General features: G+C 35.4%; 1 non-coding gene across 1 annotated transcript; it reads left to right on the plus strand.

Annotated features, from left to right (window-relative positions):
* Positions 1–1,313: 1,313 nt before the first annotated feature.
* LOC150019319 (U6 spliceosomal RNA) lies at positions 1,314–1,420 on the plus strand. The gene has a single exon (XR_016509366.1). It is a non-coding gene; the product is annotated as a U6 spliceosomal RNA (small nuclear RNA).
* The last annotated feature ends 14,477 nt before the right edge of the window (positions 1,421–15,897 follow it).

Genomic DNA, 15,897 nt, shown 5'->3' on the forward strand with positions numbered 1-15,897 from the left:
TTACACTATATGTACATTTTCATGGTATTAATAAGAAATGGAACCTATGTTTTGAAGTGATTTATTTAACTACAAAATTGGGGTTCTTTTCATTTCTCCATCCTGGATCCCACTAAAATAAACTTTTAAATGAAGCTTTAATAAGTCAAATTGATTTTTTTTATTGAATATGTTAGCTCTAATGAAGAACTCCATAGTCACCAATTCTTCTTTGTCACACTTTGAAGATTAAGTAGATAACTACACATAATATCTAGAGTATAGCATGAAGGATAGCAATTGTCCCTTAAATACCATTATATATCTTATAATATTATAAAGCTGAATTGGTTTTGAAACTAATTTTTTCAAGCTACTATGACTTAATTGTTTTCCACTGTGTTTTTTGTAAAAATAAAAATAAAGTAATGGTAATAAATCATTTAGCATCTATCACAAGCAACCAGATATACCTTTTCAGTATTATTAGAGGTCACATTGTAAAGTTATATGCATTCAAGTTAAATGATAAAAATTTATTTTTATGTAATAATTTGAAGCTTACAAAGTATATTTTACATTAAGTGTTTTGTTTAATATAAACTTGTGTTTCTCTAAACTACAGAATTAATATTACTGGGAAATCACCAAATTTTTTGGAATGTGGTTTTAAAAATTTTACCATATTATGTGTGACCATCTGATTTTTTTTCACTGACATTAATGAGCACCTACTATGTGCTAGCTCTGTGTGAAACGCTTTGCATGAATAATATAAATCACTTTTCATATAGCCCATGAGATCGATACTATTAATATCTCTATCTGTTAACATGCTGAGGCTTAGAGCTATTAAATTTCTTGTCCAATGTCACATAGTTAATGAATGATGGAGTTTAATTAAAAGCTAGTCATTTAACTCTGGAATGTGTTTTCAAATTCATCATGAGGGAAATGCCCCCAACTGTGTTCTTCTCCCACATCCAAAGATTTTTTTTCTCAATTCTTATTTGAACTTGGTTGCATTTTTATTTATTCATCTAAAAAGAACCTCTAGAGATAGTCTTTCAGGGGTGGAATGGTAGTTCCTTGATAGCAGAGAGCCAGGATGCTCTATCATGCTGTTCCACAGTCTATCCATTTGGCATATTCCTTCCATTTGATCTTCAAGCTACTATGGGTCTCAAAAATTATGAATATTTTCTTCAATTAATTCAGATGGATTAACTGATATGATCACTTTGTAACTTTTATAAATGTCTAATCACTATGTTGTATACCTAAAACTAATATAGTATTGCGTGCCATCTATAATTGAAAAATAAGCTATTATTGTGCTCGCTTCGGCAGCACATATACTAAAATTGGAATAATACAGAGAAGATTAGCATGGCCCCTGCACAAGGATGACACACAAATTCGTGAAGCGTTCCATATTTTTAAAACTGGTTTCTCTTTTCTATCCCAATGGCTTGGACAGAAAGGGCCCAGAGGTCTGAGAGGGGGGAAACATAAACTATTTCCCTCAGCCCAAACTAAGTATAATGGGCAAAAGGTTTTGGACAGGTGAGATATGCCTAGCACACCTTCCTCCAAAGAAGCCCTTTTTTTTTTTTTTTTTTTTCTTTCTCCTAATGTGGAACATTGAAAAATTAATCCCTGCCTTTTGTCATCTAGTAGTTATGGATTGAATGATGTCTTTTAACCCTTTTCTCCAAATCTGTTGCCCCCAGAACACAACAAGGAAGCCAGCCTGTTAAACCAAGCATGCCGTGGTCCGGAGACAGCCAACTGACCTGGAGTCTGCACTATCCTTCCCCATGTGGGAAGGCCACCCTCCCCTCCACACCCCCACTATTATTAGGGTTTTCTGGACCCAAGGGTAGGTAGGACGACGGCCATGTCCAGCTTGAAGCAGCTAGAGGAGCTTGAGACCTTCGCCCATTGTCCTTTACAAGATTACAAAGTGTCTTAATATCTGAGAGGGAGGGATAGTTATTTTTTACGAACCATGGGTATAGACTTGGGGGGGGGTTGCTGGGGAAGGGAGATGCTGGGTGGAGGGGAGTAAAGGGGAGAAAATTGGAACTATTGTAACAATATAATCAATAAAATACATTAAATAAATAAATAAAGAAAAATAAACTATTATTATAGAGCTGTTTACAAGAGTCACTAAAACATGCTAAAAATAAAGAAATGGGCAAATGATACCAAGAAAATTCAAACAGTTTTGAAGCAGGTTAACTTAAGTTTAAAAATATTTAACGAGACTAAGAGAGATATCAGGTTGAGATAAAAACTATATGTATTTATGCTGTGCACCTTAAACTTAGTGCTGTATGTCAATTATACCTTAATGAAACATGTTTATGAAGATGATACAATAATAAAAACCTAAGCATAACATCAGTTACATAAAGCAAAATATGATAGAAATGAAAAGAGAACTTGAGATCCAAGATGGCAGAGGAGTAAGAGCCGCACTGATCTCTTCCCAGGACCAGTCTAGAATTACAGTTGAATGACAGAGAGGTCATACAGAATGACCAACTGAGCAGTAGCTCTAGAGGAGCCTTATAATCACGGACAGATTAAAGAAGCCACTTTATCACAGTGTCACCAATTCAGAGTGCAAAGGAGATGTGAGAAGGCTGGCTTGGCTCCCACAGGTGGCAGCTGAAGTGCTGGAGGGATATTTCAGTGGCCGAGGGTCCCCCCTGAGAAGTGTGGGGTCTAAACCCCAGGCTTCCCAGCCTGCAGCACCAGAGCCAGAAAGGCACCCAGATAACATCCAGCTGTGAAAAGTGGCAGGGTTTCTGCCTACCAGGGACAGACAGCCGAAGACACAGAAAGTCTTTTAAGGGCCAACACATAAAATTTCACTTGCTGCCACTTACCCTGGGCTTCAGAAAAGGGACAATGGAGTAGACTAGAGATGCTTGAGGAGAATTTGGGGATGGAAGCTTTAGGGAGATGACTGAGGTAGCAGCTGATAGGATTCCCCACGCTAAGTCATCTCTCATACTGCAGGAAACATCTTGCTCAGGCAGACCACTCCCCTCCAAGTGGCATCATCCTGAAAGGAAACAATAGCCCCACCCACAGGAATTACTCTTCTCCACCCTGTGGTTCTTAAACTTGATTGCAGATTACAGATAGACTAGATTACCAACTGAAGGAGACAGTCAGAGACTACGGATCTCTGGTAGTCTCAAACAGGCTGCCTAGGCTCAGACTGGGACATGATCTGACATCACCAGAAAGATAAAACAGTGGTAAAACTAGATTCTACTGAGAAAAATTACACCATGGTCTTCTGAAAGATTTGCATTATTTTCTCTCCTACAGTTTTTAAACTTTCATTTCTTACCCTTCAAATTTGTGACTATTAGGTCACTAGTTTTTATATTATAGTTTATTTCTAATCTTATATTTTGTTCCTCCCTTCCCTTAATCCATTGTATCTTCTTCTTTCCTCTTCTTATTTCATGTCAAAATTTATTTACTCTCTTACTATGACTTGTCTTTATATAGCAATCTTACTAATTTCTCCCCTCCAGCCTCACAAAACCACTTTTCTTGTCATTAGTCATCTCATGTTCTTTTTTCTGTTCTTAAAATATACTTATCCTTATTCCCTCTTCACCTTTATCAGTCTGCTGCTCACTGGTTGTGAATATGGTGGTCACTGTTGCATTTCTTCAATTTTATTTCTAGATCTTCACTATTTCTGTATTTCAAATCTCAAATTTTACTATTCCCCTCTCCTACTCCATTTTTTTCTTCCTCCTGCATTTTCTTTTCTTTTTTTCATTTTAAATTTCAATTTTTCCTTGCCTTAGCCTGGTTTCCATTCCTCACTGTTAATATTCCTTCTCCCTCTATCTTCTCAAAATCACTTCTCTTTCCTCTAGACATCTCTTAAGCTTTTCTTTTTTTCTCTTTTCCCTCTTATTCCCATTCTACCTATATTAATCTTTGCCTTGTTTTTTGATATTGCTGTGGTGGATCTCTTTCCTCAATTTGCTTCCTATTTTTTCCTTTTTTTCTCCTTTTTTGGTCCTTTTCTCTCTTTTATTATATATACATATATATTTTAAAGTTCTGTTTAAACATACTATACACTTCTCTCCTCTTACTCCATTCTGCCTTTTTCCCTACTTTTTAAATTTATGATGTATATTTAATTCTCTTTCTCTCTTCACCTTGTCTCTATTCCCAACTCTTAGTATTACTCCTTCTTCTACTCTGTCAAGATCATTTTTCTTTCAGCTAATCATCTTATATTCATTTTCCCTTTCCTATAATAGCCTAATCCCTTTATGTCTTTATTAATATTGGCTTATTTGCTGTTGATAGTATGGTTATGGGTGGGGTTACTTTGTGGGTGTGGGTTTGTTTCCTGGGATATTTGGTTATGTTCTGGCAGCACCTGTACAACATACAAGATATGAGGGGGAGGGGCAAAGTGATTCTCAGTCAGCTAGCTGGAGGGAAGGACCCACCAAAGAATGACCCAGCACAACCAAAACCCAATTACAACCAGAGAGCCCACATAAACAGCATAAAGGGCATTCCAAGAGATCAAACTCAAGAGATCAAGGAGACTGAACCACTGTATCCCACAGGTCTCCTACCACAGAAGGTCATACCATGAAGACAGGGAGTCAAAGCAGATCAATCTAAAATGCAGAAACAAACAAGAACAGTAAACAAAAATGGGGAGACAAAGAACCCCCAGTTAATAGGAAATGAGAGGTCTCCAGAAATAGTGCTAAATAAAATAGAGGCATGCAAACTATCAGACATTGAATTCAAAACAATGGTTTTAAGGATCCTCAAGGAGTTCAGATAACTCCAGAGAAGTTGCAAGGAACTTACTATGAACTGCACTAGCATAAAAAAGGACATAGAAACTATCAATAAGAGCCAAAAGTAAACGAAGAATACAATAACTGAAATGAAGAACACAGTAGAAATAATTAAAAGCAGGCTAGATGAAGCAGAGGGTTGAATTAGCGAACTGGAGAACAAGGTAGAAAAAAATTAACAGACAAAGCAATGAAATGAAAAAAAGACTTTAAAAAAATGAAGACGATTTAAGGAAGCTTCAGGATAACTCTAAAAGAACAACAATGTTTTGAAAGGGCAAAAATAAAATAAAATTAAAATATTTTAAAAAAAGAGAGATAATAAAAGCACTATTAGAGCTCTAAAGAAAAAATACTGAGTATAAGGATGATCAAGGAAATTAGTGATGACCTCAACAGCATTAAAAATAATCCAGTCAGAAACAAAGAATACACTAATTGAAATGATGGAAAATTTACAGGGAATCAACAATAGAGTGGATGAAGCCGAGAATCAAATCAGTGATTTGGAATATAAGGAAGCAAAAAACAACCAATCAGAACTGCAAGAAGAAAAAAGAATCCAAACAAATGAGGAGAGTGCAAGGAGTCTCTGGGACATACCAACACTTGCATCATGGCGGTGCCAGAAGGAGAAGATAGAAAGCAAGAAATTGGAAGCCTGTTTGAAAAAAATAATGACAGAAAACTTCCCTAATGTGGTGAAGGACATAGGCATACAAATTCAGGAAGCTCGGATGGTCCCAAACAAGAGGAACCACACCAAGACACATCATAATTAAAATGCCGAAGGTTAAAGACAAAGAGAGAATCTTAAGAGCAGCAAGAGAATAGCAGTTAGTTACCTACAAGAGAGCTCCCATAAGACTATCAGCAGATTTCTCCAAAGAAACTTTGCAGGCTAGAACATATTGGCAAGAAATATTCAAAGCAATAAAAGGCAAGAGCCTACAATCAAGATTACTCTACCCAGCAAAGCTATCATGTTGAATCAAAGGACAGATAAAGAGTTTCCCAGGCAATAAAAACTAAAGGAGTTCATCATCACCAAACCATTATTATATGAAATGTTAAAGGGTTCGTGAAGAGGAAGAAGATAAAAAATATGAACAATAAAATGGCAATAAATATATATGTTGACAATTCAGTTTGAAAAATAAAATAAACAGAACAGAAACAGAATCATAGATACAGAGAATATTTTGATCGTTGCCAAATGAGAGTGCTGTCAGGGGGAGGAGTGAAAAAGGTGAAGGGATGAAGAAGTACAAATGGGTAGGTACAGAATAATCTGGGGATGTAAAGAGTAGCCAAAGAACATATATGCATGACCCATGGACATGGACAAGGGTGTGGGGATTGCCTGAGGGAGTGTTGGGGGGTTGGGGGAAAGGGAAATATTGAGACAACTATAATAACATAAACAATAACATAATTTTTAAAAAGGTAATACATGATTAACAGTTAAGTGAAGAATACTAGATAAAAGAAATCTTAAACCCAATTGAACAAGCATGATAACTAACACCAATGACCTGCACATACCTCATATATACAGGTAGGTAGTTACAGAAGTTTTCACTAAAGTTTTATGGTGAACTGAATCAATATTCATTGCATTATTATGTTCCTGCACAACTTTTTATAAGGTACCTGAATTTACCTTTCTTTGTTTCCACTTCAACCTTTTTTTAAAACATATGAAAATGAAGCCTTCAAAAGTAATCAGGTGATACCAAATTAATACAAACCCAAACTTGGATAAATGTAACTTCAGGGCTTTCTGTCAATTAATTGCAGGTGCCAGCACACTGAAATAAGTTGTTTTATTTTCTCTACCATCTTCCTCACATTTACCACTTATCCTGATGCAACTCACAACTCCTCTCTTCCTCCATTTATGAAACCACACATATACACATGCACAAAAACTCTGCTTCCCCCAAATCTCAAGATAGGCCCTATCATGACAATATTGTAGACAGGTGAAAGGCAAGGAAGAAGATAACAATCTTGAAGCCCCAGTCTTTAAGATCTTTCCATCTTTCTATCACCAACAACCAATAATTTCATTATTTAGTGACTTTCATTCTCACACTCTTTTTATTCCTACTCCCTACTAATACACAGACTCCACAGGGGACATTATAGTAGAAAAATCTTGAGAAATGCTTGGAATGACTACACTAATTCCCAGGCATTGGCTAGAATTTTCTCCTATGCCTGAAATACACTCTTCCAGTACATGTCTTAACTTTATTTTTATTTATGTACTCATATTTGTTATTTCTTATCTTTAATATTTAGAAGTTGGAAAAATAGTTTCTTAGACTCATTTTTAATCTGCAATGTTTAAGACTCTAGGAAGTGAAAAATCTTTTTAAAAAATACAATATTTTTCATCAAAGGGCACTAGATGGCACAATTTCATCAATTTATGCTAATAAAGTCATTCATCCTCATGAATTCACAAATAAAATAATTTGTCTTTATAAATAGTTATGCTTAATTTAATGAGTAATCTGTGTAACAATAAAGAAAAAAGTTCTTGATAATATATTTCCAATATACCATGTTTTATGTTATTATTTATGAAAACAGTAACCAGAATTCCAGTGTTGGGTGAATAACTTAAGGAACCCAAAGAAAATATCAGTTTTGCTACAACAAATTGCATCAAATACTTATAGATGTTAAACATTAACATCTATCAAATATATTTTATAGTATTACTAATATGTAATAAAACTCTGTAACATAATATAGTAGACTGGTGATTCTGTTCATTATGAAGATTTAAAATGAGGTAACTAGGCAAATCAACAATTAAAAATATAAGTTTTTCTTGCTTCATTGCTTGCTTTAAACAACTTATATACAATTAAGACCTATTTTCCTCAAGTGTAACAATAAAAAAATTTATCTAGAAACAATATAAAATGATAGGGTTTACTCGATTCAGCATGTGGTTGACCATTTATTTGCTAAAAGTACCATATTTACAGCAAAAGTTCAGATCTAGCCAATGTTTCACTATCACTTCATTTTCTTGGCAGCGAGACGTGGACCACCTACGCAAGGCACGAAAGGAAACTCAACAGCTTCCACATGAGGTGCCTGCGACGCGTCCTGCATGTTGCCTGGCAGGATAAGGTCCCCAACACCGAGGTGCTGAAGCAAGCCAATATGAGCAGTTTGCATGCAGTTCTTAGCGAGAGACGCCTCAGGTGGCTCGGCCATGTCAAAAGAATGGATGCAGGCCATATTCCCAAAGACCTCCTCTACGGCGAGCTAGCAGAAGGCAAGAGGATGACAGGGCGCCCAAAACTGCGGTTCAAAGACATCTGCAAAAAGGACATGACACAATGCTCCATCAATCTCAACACATGGGAAGTTCAAGCAGACGACCGCCTAGCCTGGAGGCTCGCGGTCAGGCAAGGTACGTCACGTGCAGAGGCTGCGCGCAACGAGGAGGCGGTCCAGAAAAGATCGAGGCGGAAGCAGCGTCAACAGCAGCAACAACGGCCATCTGCCTTCACCTGTAACAAGTGTGGCAGGGATTGTCACTCCCGAGTCGGACTGCACAGCCATTCTCGGCGGTGCAGATAGACTCTCAAGAAGCTACGCCATCGTCTCTCGAGACGGACGGCTGCCGACGACGACGACGACTTCATTTTCTGGAATTATTTCTACTTCAGAAAGTTTATCAGTTCTTGAGCTATATCTTGACATAGAAGACAGAACATCAGCCAAACAAGCAGAACGTACACCTCACCTGGACCATCTCCCAGCCTTGATTATACCCAACCCTGGCTGGGGTTCTTGGAGAAGTCTTGTCTAATTATAGAATGCACACTCTTGCCAGATAGTGCAGTCAGCTGTGGCAGATCTTTGCTTAAGATATTCTAAGAGTGAAATGTCTCTACTTAGATATTCTTGCCTAATGAAAATTTCTCTTTAGAGGAAAATCATCATCTTGGGCAAAGGGAACACCGCTGGATGGCCAAATGTGAAGAGGGAATTACAGAAAATGGCAACTACATTGTTAGCTAGACTGTTTCAAGCTACACCAGATATTAATGTAGTGACATGTTATATAGCCAGATTGCCCTTACATTCCAACAAACTAGACAGAGTGAGGTGGCAGATGGGTTGACACAGTGAGAGAAGTTAGTTCCTGAAGAACTCTTAAAGCAATACCATAGAATCTGTAGATCATTAAAAGTCAGTGAGTTCATAAATTGCTCATCATTGGTAATACTAAATGGAGAGTATTTCTTATAGAAAGTTGTTCCCAGACATCTAAGGTGGCTTACCTATAGCAGCTGAACTAATATCAGCTCTGCATTTGCTATGATTCTACTACATGTTTTACATAAAGACTTGTAAGGAATTCCAAATTTGATCCATAAGTTCAAGTTAATCAAATATCTCTTTTTAAGATCGTTTACCATAATAAGGTAGAAAAAACAGATTCTGTTCTTTTTATTCTCAAATGCAAGGCTTCACTTCAAACAAATATCTTTTATCCTCCCCTAAAATAATGTTTAACCAATATCCTAATCAACATGTATTATACATTATGTAAAATAAGGGGGAAAGTAGAGTACTAACAATATGATAGTGTTCTTTGCAAGAAAAATATAGTAGAGAAAATATATAAACCCATTTGGTAATTATCAAAAAAGCATTTTAATGTAAGTACCTAATAAATATTGTGATTTATTCCCCAATGTATCATTACATCCCAGAAGACTTTGTGAGCAAATTCACTCCCCCTGACAATGATTAGTTCAGGGAAGAATGAGTGACACAGCTGTGGCTGTTGTCAGCAGAATTTTCAAATGAGCCCCCAGAGATGTTCTACCTTAATCCCTGAAACCTATGAATATGATGAGATATCACCCTGATGATTATGTTACATTATTTGTCATGTTGGTCTTTTAAAAAGGGTAGGCTTAATCTAATCACATAAGCCTTTAAAGCAGAAAGTTTCCTTCAACGGATCGGGGAAAGAAAAATCAGAGAGATCCAAAGCATGAGAAAGAGTCAAGTGAATTCTTTGATGAGGAATGTAGTTAGCCCCAAGAGCTGAGATCAACCCCCACCTGAGAGCCAGCAAGAAAACTGGGACCTTGGTCTTACAACCACAGGGACTAGATCTTACAAACAACCTGAATGAGGTTGAAGTGGATTCTTCCCCGAATCCTCAAGATAGAAGGCCAACACAAGCCTGCACATTGACTTCAGCTTTGTGAAGCCCTGAACAGAGGACTCAGTAGAGCCTGCCTGGACTTTGTCTTACAAAATTGTAAATTTATAAATGAGTGTTTCTATAAACTACTAGGTTTCTGGTGATTTGTTATAATAGTAATAAAAAAATTGAACTTGAGGAAATTTTATTACTTCTACAAGAGAGCCACAGGACAAAACTGTGTCTCTTCTTTCTTTTAATGTTGCTGTGTCTGAACCTGATGGCTATGGCTGACTTGTAGCCATTATGTGGATGGCATTCCTAAAAATAAATCACCCTGGCAATCACATAAAAATATGTACTACTACATAAGGTTATTTGAAAATAAAACAAACTTATGACTTTGGGCCACTAAAGAGACTAATCCTGCAGTCGACTCTACTCTGGAATTACTGATAGGTGAGATAATAAATTTCTTTACTGTTTAAACCAGTTTGAGTCAGGGTTTCTGTTACAAAATATTTTAATTAATAAGTTTATTGGCATAAAACTACAAACAGTCCTTGATTTATAATCATTTGACTTAAAATTTTTTATTTTATAATAGTGCTAAAGCAATATGTTTTCAGTAGAAACTACTTTGAATTTCAATCTTTTCCTGGGCTAGTGATATACAGTATTATACTCTCTCATCCTCGGCAGCAGCAGTGAGCTGAAGCTCCGAGTCAGCCACACAATCACAAGGGTAAACAACCTATACTCTACAGTGTACTGTGTTGCCAGAGTTTTTTGAATATTGTGCTACATGTTTTCCCATTTCATCATGTATACAAAATGCCTATCTGTGTATCCTGCTTTGCTGATAAGAAAAAGGCAATTACTGTTGAGATGAAACTCAAGATAATTGCCCAACTATAAGCTAATATAAGTGTTCTGAGCATTTTAAGGTAGGTTAGGCTGAGCTATGTGTTTGGTAGATTAGGTGTGTTAAATGCATTTTTAACTATGATATTTTTTCTTACAATGGGTTTATTAGGATGTAACCCCAATCTTCATTTGAGGAATATCTGTAGTATAGTTGTTATACATCTGGAGATATGTAAAAGAACTTTGCATGTTGAAATGAAAGACTTGAGATAACATGTCCACCTGCAGTTGTATATTTGTTTAATTTCTCATACATTTAAGAAATTATCTAATGTTCCTTCCCTTTTAATTCACATACCTAATGAAACAAAAAAATTCAAAAGAATATGATTATATGGAAGGTATCTCTGTGATAGTGAAAAATTTCTACCTAATACCAATACACATATTTGAGAAATTTAATGTTTGGTCAGAGAAGTGATACTTTATTTTCATAGCATAAAATATCAAAAATCACCAATACTTGGGAACTTGTATATAGTTAATTATATAAGTATGAATATAGAAAAGATTATGGTTGGTATAGAGATCTGAAAGTCAGCATACAAGACACAATTAAAATTACTCTAATGGTTATCCAACATGAGGGGACAAAGAGAGAAAAGGAGTACCTCACAAACAACCAAAATTAAAGATTTATAGGCAAAGGACGTGGAAACTGTGAAGAAAAAGTAACAAAATTGGTCAGGCATATGTGATTAGAATCAGAATAAATAAGGTCAAGAGTACAGAGGACAGAGTTTTTAGAAGTGCTTGTCCAACAATCAGGAGTAGAGGACAGATTTGGTAAAATTAAGATAAAAAAGAATTCACTGAGTATTGTAATTATAGTGCATCGTTTTATTTCGGTGAAGATAATTTCGCTTGTGGGGTGAAAGGTGGAGGATAGGCAGAAGATCAATTGCTGTGGGTTGGGCAGTGGGAAGGACACTTTTATCTCCTGAAACAGGCAGGAAGAAAATAAAAATGAATGCAGATGTTTATCACAATGGAAATACACAAATGTGGGCATATGGAAATAATATAACATCAGATACCTTACCTAAGCTCAAGTGAACACATTACAAGGAGGAACAATGCTTAAGCAATTTCCTAAGACACCATATTACACAATCAGAATAGCTCTTGATGTTCAGGAAATGGCACCAAGCTCACATGCAAGCTGTAAGAAAACATTAATCTATTTTTCTACAATTGTCAGTACAGAGTGCTGCAGTGAGTGATCTCACAATATTTGGATATTGGGTAAATAAGATTGTCCATAAGGGTAACTATGTACTTACTTACTGATTTATAGGCAGTTACCTAAAAGACAGAATTCCTGACAAATGCCTAAGATTGGACTATACTTTATTAAATTTATTAACATAGCTTATGAAAGACATTGATTGGCTATAGAAGTAGAGTAAAAGGGGAATCACCCAGGCAAACCCACGCAAACACAGGGATGAATATGTTCTTCCTACTCATGCCTGTTGGGAAAATCAATAGAAAATATATCCCCAGAAATTATTATAATTCAACCTATAGATAGAATAACATGGGAATTAAGAGAAAAAGGAGATGACTTTTAATTGATCAATGACATATGAGTTTTGAGGCAAAGAGGATAAAAATAAAGGTTTTCAGGTATATGGAAGAATTTACTACTGTTCTATAATTTTTTCACTTCTATCTGTTTTGTTTTCCCAAGCATGTCATCAAGTTCTTTCTGGTCAGGGACTCATAGTAAGATTGTAATGGAAAAGGAACTTCCAGCATCACTTGCTCTAGAGAGGGATTACAACAAAATCCCAACAGGTCCACCAGCAAAAATGCAGAATATATTCTTTTGCATGACCTTACAGGAATTTCTGTCAACTTGGCCCTTCTCTTGGAATAGTATCACAGCTCTTCTGAATTTCACAGCAGACTTACAAAGTAATCACAGTCGATGTCACTATTACCAATTATGGGTAAGAACTTGAGGCTTTTCAAAGAAGTACCAAGTGATTTGTTCAAGGTTGCACTACCTTTGAGAAACAAAAACCCAGAGCCAAGGTAGGAAAAGACCATCTTCATTTACCTGACAAATGAAATGTTAGGTCTTCTTCCCGGCAACAGAGAAACAGAGACAAATAAGACATGTTCCTTAATGTCAAAGACATTACTGTCTAATACAAGGGTAGACAAACTACAGCCCTAGGCCAAATCCAGTCCCCTGCCTGTTTTGTAAATAAAGTTTATTATAACGCACCTACAATCCTTCATTTTTATATTGTTGTTGACTGTTTTCCAGCTACAACAGCAGAGGTGAATAGTTGCAACCTACCATATAGACTGCAAAGCCTAAAATAATTACTATTTAGCTCTTTACAGAAAAAGTCTGGCAATCTCTAGATTAATAACTCCTTGCATTCTTGCTTACTTTATGGAAATTACATCATATTTTTTAAATTTTTTAAGCTGATGTTATTAACTTGTGATAGATTTTTAACTTTTTAAAAAATAATTTCAAATGTACAGAAAAGTTATAGTAAAAAAAACTTTCATATACCCTTCACACAAGTACAATTATTAATATTTTGCCACACTTGATTTAGCTCTATATAAATTACAATTTTCATATTATATATTATAATTTTATATATATTGCATATATTTATATGTATTATAATTTTTCTGAATCATTTGAAATAAAGTTGCAGATACCCTGCCTCTTTACTGTTAAATACTTCAGTGTATATTTCCTAACAAGGGAATTCACTTACATAATCACAAAAGTAATGAAAGTCAGAAATTTTAATCTTGAATAATACGATCTAATCTATAGAACTTTATTTAAATTTTACCAATTCTTTAATGATATCTTTTATAGCAAAAAAAAACAATCTGGTTTAGGAACCATTCTAGGTCACACTTGACATTTGGTGTTTATGTGGCTTTTGTTTTCTTTAATCTGGAATGATTTGTTAGGTTTTTATGATTTTTATATTTCGGAAGCATACAAACCAGTCATATGTCCCTCACTTTGGATTTATCCAATAATTCCTCATAGTTAGACTCAGGTTATGCATTTTTGGCAGGAATACTACATAAGTGTTACTGTATTCCCAGCAGTATTTCACATCAGGAGGCACATGATGTAGATTTTTCCCATTATTGGTGATGTTAACTTTGATGACTTGGTTAAGGTGATGTCTCCCAAGTTACTCCATTGTAGTTACTAGATTTCTTTATTCAATTTATTGGTAATTTGTGATAAGATATTTTGGGACTATGTAGATATCCTGTTCTTTATCAATGAGATAATTTAAGTATCTGTTCATGATTCATACGTGAATCAATTGTCACCTAAGAATAGTTTTTTTTTTCCTTCCAATGAAAAGGAATGAGTCAAAGAGAAAATGAACAGAAACTCCTTAGAACCACAGCATATTATGTCCATGGCAGAGAGTTGAGCTGAGAAATCCAGAAACATTTCAGGCCAAAAATAAGAATTCCACTGTAGACTTTAAATGAAGCAAAAAATTTTAATGTAGAAGAGCCTGCTGCTGTTATATCTAGATGACCATTAGTGAGAAGAGGACTACCCCCTAATTTGAAATAACTCATTAAATAGTTGAACTTTAACTAAAAGAACAACTTACACATACATCTTTGGCTACTGAATACTTCTCAAGCAAATCAAAGAGAACAGAAAAAAAATTTAGGAACAAGCATTCAGTTTAAGATGCTCTGAGCCTTAAACTTTATCAAGAAGCAAAAACAAGATGATCACAAGTCTAGCGTCAGCATGAGCTTCACTGAGGTTGAGAAGCAACCCATCCATGGTTTGTGCTTAGAGAGTAAAGGAGGATATTGGCAGTAAGGGAAAATCTCTTCCTCTGCTCATCTTAGTTTCTCCAGCTGGGGCCTTATAAATCAGACTGCCCAAAGTCAGATTAATAAGACAATGGCAAACAGATTATTAATATGTGTGTCACACATGTATACATGGGAGCACTCAATGATGAGTAGCCCAAAAAGGTACTTAGGACTTGAGTTTAAATACAAATAAACAAACAAACAAAAAGTTTGATGCTTTTGGGTAAATAAGGCAAGTTATATGAAAATGATCAGAGAAAGTGTGGTGCACAAGGATTGTTTAGTAAAGTTTTGCTATGCAAATTTAAATTGGTGCCTTCTTCATTCATAAGAGTTGCTATGAGTCCTTCTCTTCCTGGGTAGGGTATTGAAGACATTGTTACAAATGAATTTTTTTATAAATGTATATTTTATTTATGAAAAAGAATAAAAGAAAGCCTCATGTACTGTTTTTAGGGCTTTATCTTCATCTCCTGGTTTTGAATAGCCTTTAGCTGGAAATACTTTATATGCCCAAAGGAACATATTTTTGGGTAGCATATTTTGGTACCCTGTCAATATCTATAAAGTACTAGGGCTTCTACTAGTTTTTTTAGGAGTGGGAATCAGAATCCATCTCAAGCTGCCAGAACCAAGTTTGGTAAACAGTGTTGGATGTTCTTTTTACCCTTTCTCTCATGAGATGGGCAGCAAAGAGTATGCCTACAGGGCTTCTTCAGGTCATACCTAGCATGATGGGCAGAATATGGTGCTAGAAAAAAAAAAGAGGGGGTACAAAAAAATAAAACTTTGAAAAATTTTAGGAATGATTGCATGTAGTGGGTTTACCTTCAATTTTTATTGTGGTAAAATACACATTACAAAATTTATCATCTTAATATTTTTAAGTGCACAGTTCAGTGGTATTAAATGCCTTCAAAGTATTGTACAACCATATCCACTACCCAACTCAATAAATTATTTCATCTTGTAAAACTGAAATTGTATACCCATTAAACAATAATTACCCACTCTCCCCAGCTCCTGGAAACACCATTCTACTTTCTTTTTTTATTAAATATTTTATTCTTGTTCTAT

Source organism: Furipterus horrens, unplaced genomic scaffold (genome assembly GCF_987537825.1).
Source record: "Furipterus horrens unplaced genomic scaffold, mFurHor1.1.pri manual_scaffold_2, whole genome shotgun sequence".
Taxonomy (NCBI): domain Eukaryota; kingdom Metazoa; phylum Chordata; class Mammalia; order Chiroptera; family Furipteridae; genus Furipterus; species Furipterus horrens.